Here is a 15,614-nt window from a genome sequence, read left to right as displayed (position 1 = left end):
AGTAATTTCAATGGTTTTTTATATGTTAATTCCTAACTATACAAGGCCTGAAACCTATGGTTTTTTCAGTGAATTTTCAAGGTTTTTTAAATGCTAATTCCTAACTATATAAGGCCTAAAACCTATGGTTTTTTCAGTGAATTTCAAAGGTTTTTTAAATGCTAATTCCTAACTATATAAGGCCTGAAACCTATGTTTTTTTCAGTGAATTTGCAAGATTTTTTAAATGCTAATTCCTAAATAAATAAGGCCTGAAACCTATGGTTTTTTCAGTGAATTTGCAAGGTTTTTAAAATGCTAATTCTATTAGCGGATAACGTTTAAATATGTTAATATCCTTGTGGGACCACCTGAGCAGCCCTAGGGATCCGATTTTTGGACCGGAGCAAGATGCTCTTTGATTGTGCCGTATTTCTTGCCTTCTGCCCCCCCTGATTGTGCCGTATTTCTTGCTTCTGCCCCCCTGATTGTGCCAGAGGAGCGGAGCGGGCCATCTTCTTTGAGAAATTTGCGAAGATTCATCAACCAGAGCCAAAGTTATTCCCAATAGAATGTTGCGGATTTTCTATGGAAACTAGGTCCTAACTATATATACCTACTGGCGATCGCCAGTAGGTAATATATATATATATATATATATCTATGATATCAGAAGCAATACTATTTTATGCTTTACATGCATTTCTTTTCTTTGACTGCTTCTCTGACCCTCCTTTGACTGCTTCTCTGACCCTCCTCTTTTTACACCCACAATTCCTATCCCACTTGGAAATTGTGAATGTGGATCAGTTACGCAAACAGTGTCCACTTCTATCACAGCTAAAACTCACTGGCACACAGATCTTACACGTTACTATGATCGAGAAGTGTCAGTTTCCACGTTTGCATTAAAATGAACTTCTGGGTACCGCAAACGATTCTTAACTCTTCCCATTACATTATGTTTGTCTATGGAAAGACTAGTTTGGCTGAGGTTTTTGAAGAATGTTAAGTCTATAAGTTTGCCCTTACTAAATCAAAAGGTACAAAAAAGAGGAAAAACCTTTGAGTCACAGAATCCACCCTAGATGTGGCCATTGATTTCTGCAATTTCCAAGCTGGTGTCGCCATTTGTTTCTTTTAAAAAGGTGAACTCTCACACACTCGCGCTCTTTGAACTCCCACAGCTGTCGGTGTTTCCTCTCACTTAACCAATGATAAAAGCATTGTATTGTCTTAAACAGTCTGGAAATAAACGGCATGGCACTGAACTAATTCCATCTAAGTGAATGCCTGTCTTCTGGGTGGTGAAGAAACATAAAAAACGTGTTTATGCCAGGCTCTTCATCATCATTTTTTTGGGGAGGCTGAGCGCTTTGGTCGTATCAGGTGCCGAAATGGACAATTCCTGGAGACTGTTTATTTTCCAGTTGAGCTGTGCTAATGTGCAAGGGCCACCTGAACCTAAACCAGAAGACGCCCTTGGGAGTCTTAAGAGAAAAGCCTTCCTGACGGCTACAATCCCAATTGAAATAAATGAGAGGGGCCTGAATTTTATAGTACGTGTGAGAAAAACAAACTCGGCTAGTCAGAGATAGAAAAAGTGTTGCTAGTTTCTCTGCGAGGTGTGGGAAGAGAGAGGCCTGAAACCTGTATGCGCTTACATCAAATCATACACCCATGAAACGGAGCGAGTCCTTATGTAAAATAATGGAGCAGTCCTGTGCCTAGGGGGGAGGGGTGGGGGTGGGGGGTTTGCAGGGTGGGGCCGGGGACCCCCTGACCCGGGGTAGCTGCAGGGGCCTGCTGATGCATCGCACAAACCTGCACTGTGCCTTTCTGCTTAGGAATTTGGTTTAGTGAGAAAACTCCTGAAATATGTTTATCTGACTTGCGGTCCAACTCCTGTTCGCTTTAAACCTACGTGGCTCGTTCTCGAACTTGTTCATCAGGCAATAATAACTCCGTCGGGGAGAAAATAACAATAGCAGAAAGAATTCACACATAATTCACCTTCATTTCCCGAGACACAATGAGTGAACACATTTTATTGCCCTAAGTGTTAATCACGGATTACATTAATAGTCATTTTCAATGCATTTGAAAATTCGTTTTTAGGTGCATTTGAACAAAGCACGTTCTTAATTGCAGCTTTTATATGTAATAATAAGGCACTTGCACTTCGCCGACCACCTTCCTATTGTCGCAGGTGCCTGCAGAAGTGGCAGCGACCGCTTTTTTATTGCTTACGAGGTTCGTTCGGAAATTCAGGTATTTCCACTAGGCTTGGTGGAAGACTTGGAACCTGTCCACACTCTCACTCGCACTTTTCTTCTTTTCTTTATTCACCTTATCATGTTGGCTTTTTTGCCCCACAATTCAAGTGGCACTGGTCATAGCTTCAATAGCAGTACCATCACGTGTACAGCATGCAATATACTTCGTCATTAACAAATCGCACAGGCTAATAGTAGTACCCTAGCTAGAAAATCATTTTGACTTTTTGCGGGGAGGAAGGAGACATTACATTAAGATATTGGCCGGTGTAATGTTCCACCTACAGTGACAAAAGAACAGCTCCTAGAGAAACAAAAGGTTTAACGCAATAGGTTTCTCTGTATTCCTCCAGTTTCCTTTGAAATGTTCCACTTCTTTAATAAAAAAGGTGATCTGGAATCGATCGGAGTGATTACATTGAAATGCAATGCTAGGAATCCATAGAGGTCTATAATATTATACAGAAATCTGTGCTGTACCAACCTTTTTGATCTGTGCATTTATGCATTTGAATTCGTCTCATTTCGTGACTCAAATTATTTGCCCCGTGCTGTGTGTGTTTGGCTGCAGAGGACATGCTGCATGCTTTCGCTTTCTCAGAAGATTTATTTTATAATAGTGAACCCATTCTGATGTCAGCTCAGCATACACAGATTCTTCGTGATGATCCATTGATTTGATATATTTGCCGTATTTCACTGTCATCTATGGACTTCTTTCTTTAGTTAAATCTGGTGTAAAATCAGCAGTCTACAGGAATGCATCACCAGCAGACCAGCTGGACTGATAATTAGCTTCACGCACAGACTTCCTGAGCCGGCAGCATCACCCGGTCTCCCCCTCGGCACGGGAGACCGGACGGGCACATCGAAGGCTTCCCCCAGGCAGGGGGAAGCGGAAACCACGTCCTCCCGGCCCCGCCCACAACCAGGCGGCGGCCATCTTGAGGCGGCTCGGGCCGCGGCGGTGATCTCGGGGGCAAAACGAGGGGTGGGCACCCTCGAGATTAAAATAAAATAGTTTAAAATAAAATAGAGAAGCCCCCCAAGGCCCCCCCAATTTTTTTTCCCAAAAAATCGCGGGGTGCGCGCACGGTGCGCGCTTACAGATATATAATTTTTTTCTCTTTTAATTTTCTCAGGAACTACTGGAGGGATTTACACTATTTAACCAAAAGCGTGATCTGCGTACCAGACTCTACCATTTTGACAAGTTTGGTGTAATTCCGTTCAGCGGTTCAAGCTGTAGCCGTGTCTAAAGGTCCTATGGAAATAAACATGGGGAAACCACGTTTTGGGACCCCCCTTTTTTCTCAGCCCCCACTTGACGAATCCCCCCAAAACTTTCAGGGAAGGAGCAGAGCGGAGCGGGCCATCTTCTTTGAGAAATTTGCGAAGATTTATCAACCGGTGCCAAAGTTATTCCCAATAATATGTTGCGGATTTCCTATGGAAACTAGGTCCTAACTATATAGACCTACTGACGACCGTCAGTAGGTAATATATATATATATATATATATATATATATATATAGATATATACAGCATGGTTTGGGGTAACGCGAGCTGCGAGCACACCACAAAAATGAAGGAGGGACTATAAAACACCTGACTGGTAGCGGTCACAAATTCATCTGCTCATCATGAGACCCCCATGGAGAATGCTGCACTAGTGGAACTGGCACTGAGGAAAGCCAATTAAGGCTGAAATGCGTCTGCCGAAAGCGGTTCATGGACTGCTGCTGTGCGCAAAATTCATCAATAAAGTCACCTGGTGCATACCGGAGCTGTGTCATGCTTTTCAGTACAATGTGGGAGGAAGCTTTGGTTTGTTTATTAAGTCAGCAAGCAGTCGCTGGCTTGTGACACGCCCTTTCATTCAGGCGCGGCATGGAGAGACTGTACTTTTTAGGAAAAGCACAAAACTGCAACACGCTGCCCCCCGCAGATTCAAGCTCCACTAAGGATGTTATTTTCATTCTGCAGTGGGGAGAAAGGAGGCAAATTGTATTGCCTGGTAAAAGGGATCCGCCAAGTAACTTTGTACCCACCGGGCACCTGAGCTGGTGTGGGAGCCTCTAACCAATATAAAATTGGGGCATCACTTGGTGTTTGGTTGCCTTAATTACTGAATGGGCCGCCACTGAGGACTTCAACTAACAGCATACAACTGCCTGATTTGGGTTAACGCACGCTGCGGGCACACCCTGAAATTGGAGGAGGGGTTATAAAACACTTGACTGGGAGCTGTCACAAATTCATCTGCACATCATGAGACCTCCAGGGAGAATGCTGCACCCGTGGAACCGGCACTGAGGAAAGCCAATTAAGGCTGAAACACGTCTGCTGAAAATGTTTCATGGACTGCTGCTGCTGTGCGCAAAATTCATCAATAAAGTCACCTGGTGCATCCCAGAGCTGTGTCATGCTTTTCTGTCCAGTGCGGGAGGAAGCTTTGGTTTGTTTATTAAGCCAGCAAGCAGTCGCTGGCTTGTGACGCCCTTTCATTCAGGCGCGGCGTGAAGAGACTGTACTTTTTGGGAAAAGCACAAAACTGCAACACGCTGCCCCCCACAGATTCAAGCTCCACTAAGGACGTTATTTTTATACTGCAGTGATGAGAAGGGAGGCAAATTATATTGCCTGGTAAAAGGGATCCGCTAAGTAACTTTGTACCCTCCGGGCACCTGAGCGGGTGTGGGAGCCTCTAACCAATATAAAATTGGGGCATCACTTGGTGTTTGGTTGCCTTAATTACTGAATGAGCAGCCGCTGAGGACTTCAACGACCAGCATGCAACTGCCTGGTTCGGGTTAACGTGAGCTGCGGGCACACCCTGATATTGGAGGAGGGGTTATAAAACACCTGACTGGGAGCTGTCACAAATTCCTCTGTACATCATGAGACCTCCAGGGAGAATGCTGCACCTGTGGAACCGGCACTGAGGAAAGCCAATTAAGGCTGAAACGAGTCTGCCGAAAATGTTTCATGGACTGCTGCTGCTGTGCGCAAAATTCATCAATAAAGTCACCTGGTGCATCCCAGAGCTGTGTCATGCTTTTCTGTCCAGTGTGGAAGGAAGCTTTGGTTTGTTTAATAATCCAGCAAGCAGTCGCTGGCTTATGACGCCCTTTCATTCAGGCATGGCGTGAAGAGACTGTACTTTTTGGGAAAAGCACAAAACTACAACACACTTCCCCCCGCAGATTCAAGCTCCACTAAGGACGTTATTTTCATTCTGCAGGGGTGAGAAAGGAGGCAAAGTGTATTGCCTGGTAAAAGGGATCCGCCAAGTAACTTTTTACCCTCCGGGCACCTGAGCGGTTGTGGGAGCCTCTAACAAATATAAAATTGGGGCATCACTTGGTGTTTGGTTGCCTTAATTACTGAATGGGCAGCCGCTGAGGACTTCAACGACCAGCATGCAACTGCCTGGTTTGGGTTAACGTGAGCTGTGACTGCACCCTGAAGTTGGAGGAGGGGCTGTAAACCACATGACTGGAAGCGGTCAAAAAGTTATCTGCATCATGAGACCCCACAGGAGAAAGCTGCACCCATGGAACCGGCACTGAGGAAAGCCAATTAAGGCTAAAACGCATCTGCCGAAAGCGTTTCATGGACTGCTGCTGCTGTGTGCAAAATTCATCAATAAAGTCACCTGGTGCATCCCGAAGCTGTGACACGCTTTTCTGTCCAGTGTGGGAGGAAGCTTTGGTTCGTATGTATATATAAATATATATATATATTTATATATATATATATATATATATATATATATATATATATATATATATATATCCACGAGCGATCCTGTCGCAGAGGGAACAGCTTGGCAAGTTGGTGCTTGGTTCGGGACCAGGACCGGGTCCCGTGAATAATTGTTCACGAAAGGAAAACCAGCACTCCTGCACTTTGGAATTAAAGTTTTATTTAGACACTGTGAAAGCCTACGCGTTTCGAACCAGATGGTTGGCTAGGTTTACAATTGAATGTAGGGCACTTAGCCTACAATTAAAACGTAATGTAAAACTCGCATAAAAATGTAAATATCAATGCATAATGAATGCCAAACTGCATGTCCCACAATGCACCAGGATAAGCATTATAAGCTATATAATTGTAAGTGAAGTAGGACAACTGTTAACACTGCCGTGAAAAGGAACCATCTGGTTCGAAACGCGTAGGCTTTCACAGTGTCTAAATAAAACTTTAATTCCAAAGTGCAGGAGTGCTGGTTTTCCTTTCGTGAACAATATATATATATATATATATATATTCTCTCCTCCAGTGCCGGTTTGCGCACCTTGGGCTGTCGCGGAACGGTCCCGGATAGGCCACCGACAGGCCTTACATTTTTACCCCAATTACCTCCTCTTTTCAGAAGTAAGCCAGGACGCCCGGAGTTTGTTTGCAGAATTCATTCAGCAGAGTTAAAAAGTGTGACGCGTTTCGCCGATAAGGCTTGCTCACGCCTTTGAGTAATTTGTTAATACTTTGCCTGTTGTTGTTATCGAATGTTATTTACATTTCGTATCTTAGCAGCATGAACCAATCGCATCAGGCTTAATACGGACCTGCTGCCGAATACCCAATGAGAACCTGGGTTACGTTTAGATGCATAACACGTGATCGCGACTTACGAAATACAGTATTTGTCGGGTGTTGTAACAACTTTGGTTGCATATGGCACAATATGGGTCTATTTAACCAATTTACAGGCTTGAATGTTGCTTGGTTTAAATATTAGTGACATTTACGAACATGTCCTACAATTACTAAATTTTGTTTATATTTTGATTCGTTCGACATGACTACGTTATATTAACGATATAACATATGGCACAGTGATGAATTATGATATCAGCACAATGTACATATAATGAAGTAGTGAAATGTATTGTATAAGTATCCTTATAAGATGGCAGCCCGCATTACCATGGTGGTGATATGTATACACTTGGGGGTGTGTTTTGAGCACTCTAAAAATGGCCGTCAATGTAATCCAGACGAGCGTGAGCAAGCCTTATCGGCGAAACGAAATGCGTCGCACTTTTTCACTCTGCTGAATAAATTCTGCAAACAAACTCCGGGCGTCCTGGCTTACTTCTGAAAAGAGGAGGTAATTGGGGTAAAAATTTAAGGCCTGTCGGTGGCCTATCCGGGACCGTTCCGCGACAGCCCAAGGTGCGCAAACCGGCACTGGAGGAGAGAATTGCATAAGAAGTGCATGGGCTGACCTTTGATGTAACGACGCCGTTCGGACCCAGCTGAATGATCGTCAGCGTGGAGGATTATCCTGGAATCGCATCACAGGTTAATCTTGGATGCCCCGACGGTGAGCTTCGAAAGATCGACACGGAGGAGAAGCGGAGGACCTGTGGAGGCACGCTGGCGGAGAGCAACAAGGTGGGAGCACCTTGAAGCTATCACGTAGGCGTGCACGGAACGGGATCTCTGCCAACCAACACCAATACTCGAAAGTAGGAGAGCGTGCAGAAGCTGATAGGCGATCACAAGCTTCTAGACACGCACGGAAACTGTTTGCCCAAACAACATCACCATGGCAGGTGAATTGGACTCTCGTCGACAACAGACAGCGGACAAATTATTCTTCAATATTGCAGGTGTAAACACAGAGCCAGCCCAGACTTCAGCTAGTATCGGCCAAGAAATAACCCTGCAAACAAAATTAGGTATGCTAGAAAAACTATACAAAAAAGAACTCTCCAAGTGGTGGGAGGCGGAGTCACTATCCAGATACATTGAGGTCAAACGAGTTCCAAGAGGCCTCCGGATCTTTACAATTCCAACATATGAAGATCCTGATCCAGATATGATCAATGAATGGTCAGATAACACCTCATTATGTTCCATGATAATGATGAAAATCCTTGTGAAATATGCCCTGAAAGACCGTGCCAAGCTTCTGAAAGACATAGAGGATCTTTTAGCAGAAATTGAACCGCCGATGGCAAAGGAAGCTTTAGAGGAACATCTAAAGAAATTGAATGTTAAAATGGAGAAATTGGAAGAGGAAATCACGGCTAAAAAACAACGGAAATTCATTAGGGATTTTAAAGACTATCATTCTGGACGTACTTTAACATTTCAGAAAAAGTACGACCATCTCTTTGACAAGAAAACAGGGATGGCGTTGGCCAGTCAACCAAAGTCAGGACCAAGCACTGAGGTAGTTGAAAGCGATGTATCAGATGGAAACTTATCGGACGCCTCTACATCTGGCATCACTCAAGAGCCCTCCATGAATGTCAACAAGAAGGTGAATTTTTTAACACAGTTCCAGATGATGAGCCAGAATCGGACAGACACCTTTCAGGGGGAAGGGGGGAATCAAAGAGGTCGAGGACGTGGAAGCAGAGGAGGAACAGGAGGAACAAACAAGCAAAAAAGAGGAGGATCAAACGCCACACAAGCTCCAATGGGAATGGCAACAAGGAGCAAGAATTCGTAATGAATATGACTGTGGTGAACCTTTCTCATCATGTGCTAACTGAAGGTGAGAGAGAGATCTTGGCACTTGGCCTTTCCTTCTGTCCATCACAAAACATGAACTTTGCACAGACCCGTACAGACTTGTTTTTGTTTGCAAGAAAGTTAAAATTAAAAAAATGGTACTGCACCAATCCTAAGGACAGACTAGCTGTGTCTGCTAGCAATATGCTGAGTAATCTTGATGTAGATGATATTGCACTATTAGAGGACATTCATGGGGATGGTGTGAATATGGGAGAAGAACCTGACTGGGAGAGTTGGGGTTTTGACCTAGATAACAACCCAGGGTCGAAATTTAAACCTAAAAGTGTGTTCTTACCTGCAGTTCAATGTGACGCGATAGATGTGTTTGAAAGGGGTGTATTAAAAGATCTCTTGAAACTAAGATATAAGTAGATACCCCAGAGTAACAAGAATCTGTCTCACACTCAACAATTGTCTATTGAATCCCTCAGAGCGGACAAGGATATAGTGATACGACAGTCCGACAAGGGAGGGAATGTTGTGGTCCTTGATAAGCAGAAGTACCTCCATGAGGGCTTGAGACAATTACAGGATACAGCATGTTACTGCAGATGTGATAGAGATGCTGTTTTAAAATCTAACAGCAACTTTAGAGATCTACTTCAGGAGTGGAAGGATAAGGGGTTGATAGAAACCGAGGAATATCAATATCTATACTGTGCCCACCCGAAGATCCCAATATTGTATCTCCTCCCAAAACTTCATAAAGATCAATGTAATCCACCGGGTCGCCCCATTGTTTCCTCCATTGGTTCCCTTCTTGAACACACTTCCAAATACATCGATCATTATTTGAGAACCTTTGTGGTGGCATTACCATCGTATGTTAAAGATACCACCCAATTCCTGAGTATCATCAATGGGATTCATTGGGAGACAAACTTTACTCTGGTCACCCTTGATGTTAGCAGCCTTTACACCAGCATCCAACACGAACATGGTTTGAAAGCAGTTAAACATTATTTAAATACTAGGTCGATTTCACTGTTACTACATTCCCAAATGCTCCTGTCTATGATAGACTTCTGTCTCACTAACAATTTTTTTTATTTTAATGATGTCATGTATCGTCAGTCACAGGGCACAGCCATGGGAACCTGCTTCGCCCCCAGCTACGCAAATTTATTCATGGGCTGGTGGGAGGAGCAGGTTGTCCAAGAAATGGTTGAATTCAACAATGTGTCCCTGTGGCTGCGATACATTGACAATATTTTTTTCATTTGGAATGGTGATATGAACTCTGCAAAACAGTTCATTGACAAACTGAACGTCAACACGTTGAACCTGGTCTTAACTGAACATATTAGTGAGACAAAGATGGAATTCCTGGATGTGGAAGTGGAAGTAGTAAATAACACCCTGACCACTAAACTCTTCAGAAAGAGCACATCAGGAAATAGCCTTTTGAGAGCTTCAAGTTGCCATCCTAAGAGTCTTGTTTACAGTATCCCCTATGGAGAACTACTGCGCGCTAGGCGCAACTGTAGTACACAAGATGGGTACAAAAGAGAAGAAGTTGTGATGTGTCAGAGGTTTAGAGAGAGAGGATATGGTAACAAAGTAATTGCCAAAGCAGTAGAACGCAGTAACATCAAAACCAGGGATGAACTATTAGCTCCAAAATTGCCCCAGACAGAATCTGAAACAATCAGATTCATCACAACCTTCTCGGGGCAATCTCAAGACGTGAGAAAGGTGTTTAAAAAACACTGGCATGTTTTAAACACCGATGAACATCTCAAGAAGTATTTAAGCGACAATCCCCAAATCACGTTCCGGAAGGGTAAATCCTTACGGGATGAGCTCAGTCAAAATTATGTAACAGAGAAAAGTCAATCAGGTCATGCTACAAATGTGGGGTTTATATGCTGCAGAAAATGCAAAGCTTGCGAATTTACAGAGATTGTAAGAACTTAACCATACCAGGAACATCTAGAGAATTTACAATCAAAAAGAGACTAACATGCAACACCCCATATAGTATTTATTTATTGATATGCCCATGTAACAAATGGTATGTGGGCAGCACTAAGCATGAGGCCAAAAAGAGGGTGTTGGAACATATGAGAGCGATACGGAATCTCAATAGACAATATCCGGTCGCAAGACACTTTTTTGAGCACCACGTGCAAGATGAGACCAAACTACGCATGGTGGTTATTGACTGTGTTGATCTGGGAATACGAGGTGGCAATTACGAACTTTCCATGAGAAAGCTAGAGTCTAAATACATAATCGACTTTCAATGTCTAACCCCTTCAGGGTTTAATACTAGTGAGGAACTGTCAGTACATCTGTATGAAGAATAATTATGTATACTTTATGACGTTAATTAGAAAATTTGCTGTCTGTATTTTAAATGTTCTAATTTTAATTTTATTCACAGGTAATGTGGGGAACTGCTGGATACAATGAATCTGTTGAATACTACCATTGACTTTATTTTGGACACCATGTGCTTACTATGACAAGGCCCAGTAGTGTAATGTGCATAATTTGCCTATTGGGGCGAGGACATGTTCCATGAATTTGAAAGTATCAGCAACCAATAATGGCTCTCTTATTGAACTATGTGCCTACTAAACCTGGCAATACAAACGTACAGTATTAGCCCACTGGGGCAAGGACTTTGAAAGCTTGCATCACACGCGATACCAATTCATTTGGTTCGAAACCTGCTGCACTCGCCCACTTGGGCTGTACCTTTGAGTAATTTGTTAATACTTTGCCTGTTGTTGTTATCGAATGTTATTTACATTTCGTATCTTAGCAGCATGAACCAATCGCATCAGGCTTAATACGGGCCTGCTGCCGAATACCCAATGAGAACCTGGGTTACGTGTAGATGCATAACACGTGATCGCGACTTACGAAATACAGTATTTGTCGGGTGTTGTAACAACTTTGGTTGCATATGGCACAATATGGGTCTATTTAACCAATTTACAGGCTTGAATGTTGCTAGGTTTAAATATTAGTGACATTTACGAACATGTCCTACAATTACTAAATTTTGTTTATATTTTGATTCGTTCAACATGACTATGTTATATTAACGATATAACATATGGCACAGTGATGAATTATGATATCAGCACAATGTACATATAATGAAGTAGTGAAATGTATTGTATAAGTATCCTTATAAGATGGCAGCCCGCATTACCATGGTGGTGATATGTATACACTTGGGGGTGTGTTTTGAGCACTTTAAAAATGGCCGTCAATGTAATCAAGACGAGCGCGAGCAAGCCTTATCGGCGAAACGCGTCGCACTTTTTCACTCTGCTGAATAAATTCTGAAAACAAACTCCGGGCGTCCTGGCTTACTTCTGAAAAGAGGAGGTAATTGGGGTAAATATATATATATATATATATATATATGTATATATATATATATATATATATATATATATATATATATATATATATATATATATATATATATATATATATATATATATATATATATATATATATATATATATATATATATATGTCTCCAAAGCAAACCTCCCTCATAAAAGAAGATGCAGGAGCCCAGGGGGATAGGTAGGAAAGGCTTTATTCTCCAAGTTACAGCTCCAGCGTTGGCGAATGCATTTCGGCTAACGCCTTCCTCAGCGCCCAACACCAGACAAGTGAATCACAGTGCGTTCCTCCCTGCTGCCTGTAAATGGTTGACAAGGGTCTCCTCCTCCCCCTTAAAATACCGTTCACCTGTTGCAGGTCGTTTGTGATTCTACGAACTACAACTCCCAGGATGCCAAATGACAAAGCAGCACAGGTCGGTGAAAATGTGGGGGAGAGATAATGTTAAGAAAGTTCTCTATTGCGGAACCCCAATGAGGCAGGGCACGAGGACACACTCTGCTATATATATAAATATATATATATTACCTACTGGCGGTCGCCAGTAGGTAGATATAGTTAGGACCTAGTTTCCATAGGAAATCCTCAACATTCTATTGGGAATAACTTTGGCGCCGGTTGATGAATCTTCGCGAATTTCTCAAAGAAGATGACCCGCTCCGCTCCTTCCACTAAAGTTTTGGGGGGATTCTTCAAGTGGGGGCTGAGAAAAAAGGGGGGTCCCAAAACGTGTTTTCCCCATGTTATTTTCCATAGGACGTTTAGACACGGCTACAGCCCGAACGGCTTAACGGAATTACAAGAAATTTGGCAAAATGATAGAGTCTGATTCGCAGATCACGCTTTTGCTCAAATGGTGTAAATCCCTCCAGTAGTTCCTAAGAAAATCATAAGAAACAATATATATATCTATAAGCTCGCACCGTGCGTGCACGGTGCTCAATTCAATTCAATTAATATTTATTATGATTTAGAATTCCAAAGAATTCCACATAAAATACATGAGTAAAAACATCATTCCGTACATACAAGAATGCGAAATAAAATTACAAGATCAATTTTATGCTAAAATACAAACAATTAAAAGAGAACACTTTTTTCCTTCAGTAGACTAAGCTCTACGATGGACAACGTCATTTCAATGCAGAAAACCTTACAACCCAAACAAACTTCTTTCAGTTAAAACACACTATGGGCTGTCAGAAAAACCTGATTAAAAAGAGGTACACAGAAGAATATAGCAGTTGTAATCCGGATTTAGGGAAAAGAAAAAGGCACTACCATATCATACAAAAGTGCAAGCGCTCTGTGCAATTTTTGGAGGAGTATTTCCCAAACTCCCCTAGCAGCAATGTAGATGATCTAACCTAAAGGTATTAAAAAGGACAACTTACATGTCATACAAAAAGTTCAAGTGCTCTGTGCAATTTTTTTGGGCGAATATTTCCCACCCTCCCCTAGCAACAGTATAGATGATTTAACATCGAAGTATTATAAGCTCTCAAGTCACTTTAAAGTATTACATTCTTAATAAACATTTAAAAACTCTTTGAAAAAACGAACATTTTTAAAACACATCAGTTCGGACGGAGGGGACAGAAGACAATTACTGGCCTGTTCTGCTGTTGAGATATTATACTTTAAAAAAACAGTCCTTAAATATCTACGTCGTATTGAAAGGAGTGCAGGACCCACAATCAAAACATGATTCAGATCTTGTATACCGCAGTTACATAGGTGACAATATCTTTCATTTTTGGGAATACCCTCCCAAGAACCTGTTACAATTCTTAGGGGTAATAAATTCATTCTGAACAACAAAATCACCCTATGTACTCCGTGTTCCAGGTTCCATAGAACATACGGTTGGGGTTTTTTAACAATGGAGCTCCCAACAATGCAGTCCATCCTTCTATTCAATGAACATAGTATCAGATCTCTTTCGCGAGAAACCACATATATTGTCTTCTTAATTATATGCTTTAACAAGGTTTTACATAAAGCTGCTGCCCCTTCCTTATCTCGACCAAACATACTTAATGCCTTTATATGATTTCTAAAAATAGCGCTTTTCCCCATCATATTTACAAATATTTCCCTGTGCAATGCTACCCTCAATAAATTATCGGGCCATATATCAAAGCATTACACCACCTTAAACAGGCAGCCATTGATAACACGTATGTCGAGAGAAGACCAAATTCGAGCCTAAGTGCCCTGATCGGCGCAGCATAATTCAAATTACATATTTGGCGCCAGATATTTCCTTCCACTTTCTCATATTTGGCCCATTCACACTCGCCTACTGTTTCGCTAGCATAATTCAAAGTCGGTGGGATCTTTATTTTGCAAACCGAAATGATGTGTGAAAAGTGTCTTTTCCCACATTGCATATACAGGCGATTAATTGCCAAGGTTTGTGAAATTGCTTTCCCTTTGCAATGATCCATATGTCTGCTAGCAGAACACCTGTTTGTAAATATTTTTCCTAAATATGGATACAATTTCACCACTTCCAGTTTTTCCCTTCCCAGAAACCAACTCAAATTTTTTCTAACCTTACACCCTTGATAGCTAAAAATCATAACTTTGCTCTTTAATATGTTTATTTTTAAAAAGTACTCTTCTGTGTACCTAACCAGCTCTATCAATCTTCTTTGCAACCCGATTGGTGTTAAGTCCATTATTATTGCAACATCTGCATACAACAGACAACTTAGTTTAAGATTACCTATTTGGGGAGGGTCCCCTTTACTCCGTCCTACCCGACTCGGCAGATCATTGATGTAGATAGAAAAGAGTAAAGGGGCCAAAAGGCACCCCTGCTTCAGCCCGTTGTGTGTACATATTTTCCTTGATAGGCCTTGAGACCCCCCCAACAAAATGTTTGTCCACGTCGAAGAATGGAGTGCGATTATTAATCTTAAAAGGTTCCCTGGGATCCCCAATGTAACCAATTTCCTCCACAGCGTCCCCCGATCTACCCTATTGAACACTGTGGAGAAATCTATAAAGGCTGTATACAATGGGACCCCTCGACCCACAGGATATTTTTCAATTAAAGTTTGTAGGACGGAAATGTTATCCAGAGTGCCACTATTCTTACGGAATCCTGTTTGTTCCAGAGGTATGTGATTATTTCCGAATGCCCACTCTTGCAAGTGGCCAAGGATACTCTTCGCAAACAGTTTCCCCGTTGCATCTAAAAGGGAAATTTGTCTAAAACTAGCCGGGGAGTTTTTTGGGCCCTTCGTATATAACGTGACCAAAATACTTCCCTTCCAGGAATGCGGGATGTCCCCAGTATCATAACAATGGGCAAACAACGGATATAAAAATGTTGCCCAATCTTCACGATCCTGTTTTATTATGGCTACTGGAACATCGTCTGGCCCCATTGCCCCAGAGTATCTTGCCCCCTTAATATAACCTTCAATTTCCGATTCTGT

At 42.1% G+C, this 15,614-nt stretch overlaps 1 long non-coding RNA gene across 1 annotated transcript in view; it reads right to left on the bottom strand.

Annotated features, from left to right (window-relative positions):
* Positions 1-3,011, bottom strand: part of LOC144818404 (uncharacterized) — a 100,187-nt gene extending 97,176 nt beyond the window's left edge. Inside the window, exon 1 of the long non-coding RNA XR_013607099.1 lies at positions 2,740-3,011. This is a non-coding gene — a long non-coding RNA (uncharacterized LOC144818404). The remainder of the gene's footprint in view (positions 1-2,739) is intronic.
* Between the last annotated feature and the right edge of the window lie 12,603 nt (positions 3,012-15,614).

The sequence above is a fragment of the Lissotriton helveticus genome, chromosome 2_1, assembly GCF_964261635.1.
Source record: "Lissotriton helveticus chromosome 2_1, aLisHel1.1, whole genome shotgun sequence".
In the NCBI taxonomy this organism is placed as follows: domain Eukaryota; kingdom Metazoa; phylum Chordata; class Amphibia; order Caudata; family Salamandridae; genus Lissotriton; species Lissotriton helveticus.
The sequence above is the reverse complement of the archived record's forward strand: the minus strand, read 5'-3'. Positions and strand labels throughout refer to the sequence as shown.